Genomic DNA, 2135 nt, shown 5'->3' on the forward strand with positions numbered 1-2135 from the left:
GTTTTGTAAAATTAGATATCATTCACTTTTTAAATCTTGAAGAACAGTTGAATTTGTTAAATCTTTGTTAACTAATATTCACAGTTGATGAAGTAAAAATGTTGTTTTTTAAACTAAAATCTTCGATTTTAAAGGCTTCAAATTTGTAATGGCTTATTCTTTAAAACTGCATTTTAAAATTCTTTAAAATAAAATGTACACCTAACAATTGAAATCTAAAATAAAAATTCGTTAAAGTGGAAGATTTTTGTCTATAAATTTGTAAAATTTTCAGTCAAAAAATAAAATCACTGTGTTTTGAAAATCTCAATAAATAGAAAAATAATTGTTTTTTTTTAAATATTTTTTTCTTAATTTAGATAATGTAATTGGATTGGATAGTTTTTTTTACAAGAAAATCAATTAATGTTGTTTAATCTATCTAGATTGAGGAGAAAAAGGTTTCATAACAGTTTTTGAAATTTAAAGTTGTTAAAAAAAATTCTTTTTGGAAAAAATTAACAAATGACTCCTTTCACTCTAAAATTCGTAACTTTTTAAGTATTTGATATTTTTACTTAAAATTTTACTTGAATACTTCCGAGATCCGGCACTTCAAAAATAAAATTAGTTTTATAGTGTTCATTCCAAAGAAGGTATTTATTCTAAAAAATAATAGCTTCAAGAAAAATAGGTTTTCACGCCATTTGTTAATCTGCCGCCATATGTACCATTTTCTTCAATTTGATACGTTTTGTTAAAGCGCAAAGAAGTCTCTGGGTAATGTATACCCAGTGTGCCCTTTAAGGGTTAATTTCGTTATGATTGTTTTTGAGGATTGAAACCTTTTTTTGTTAATTTTGAAAATAATTAAAAAATAAGCTATCACCTGCAAAATTTTTCTAAATTTAAACGAAAGATAATAAGTAAAATATGCAATTAAACTGTTTTTTTTTCAAGCAAAAATTAGTGGTAACATGAATTTTCAATAATATTAATAAAATAATGTATTAAAGTTTTAATAAAAAAATTTATAAATTCATTAAAAGTATTTTTAAAGATAGCTATATTTATTGTTCACTTTGAAAATAATTGACAACAATTGACAACAATTGTTGCACTATAAGAACAATTTTAAATTTCAGCAAGATAAATTGAGTCAAAATGTTATTAAAAACGTGCAATTAAACTTAATTTCTTAACGCGAATTATTAATAGCAATTCGTTACAATTGTTTTTAAAGATAGCAATATTTTTTGTTAACTTTGACAATAATTAAGAAATAAGTCTTGTACCATAAAAAAAATAACTAAAACGAAAGGTAACAAGTAAAATATGCAATTAAACTCTTTTTTAAACTTCTTTGAAATCTATATTCATATTTTTCCTGAAAACCGCTAACTTAATCTACAATTGTACCCAAAATTTTATCTTTGAAATGTAATGTTTTTTCAATGAATTTTTTTTCACTACATATTTTTCCAAAAAACTTAAGATTCTAAATCCTTGTACAAATTTTAACGATTTTTATTTGAAAATACTAATTTTCGATGTATAACAAAAATTATTAAAAAATTATGCATCTTCTTCGAAACACTAACATAACCTGAGGTTGTTGCAAAATGGTGAAAATTTCTCCTGGATTATGTGGATTATTATTGTATTAAAAATACAAAGAATTCTCGAAAAAAAATATTAACAAAATACTAATGATTTATTTTGTTTAAAATAGCATATTCCCTGTAAAAACGTTAATGAAACAAAAAACGCAAATTGCTGGTTTTAATTTTTTGAATGTAATCATTCTTTTTCCAAAACACCTTTTTGCTATCAAACGCTTACACAAGCTAAAATTGTTTTAAATTGGGAATCTTGATTTTTAATATAACGATTTCCGGTCCAAGAAGGCTTATAACAAAACCGAAAAATTTAACTCGTTGAAAAATAAGGGATTTTGGAAGTATTTGATCTGAAAAATTACGGTTTGAAGATTTAAAATAGGAATTTATTTAATTTAAAAATTGTTTAAATAAAAATCCTTAAATTTAGTCAAATATGTAATAGATTAAAATTACAAAATTTTTAATTTTAACGTTTGAATTTGAAAGACTTACAATTTAAAGTTCTACAATTTTGAAAAGTTGCAATTCAAAATT

The sequence above is a fragment of the Belonocnema kinseyi genome, chromosome 8 (genome assembly GCF_010883055.1).
Source record: "Belonocnema kinseyi isolate 2016_QV_RU_SX_M_011 chromosome 8, B_treatae_v1, whole genome shotgun sequence".
Lineage (NCBI taxonomy): Eukaryota > Metazoa > Arthropoda > Insecta > Hymenoptera > Cynipidae > Belonocnema > Belonocnema kinseyi.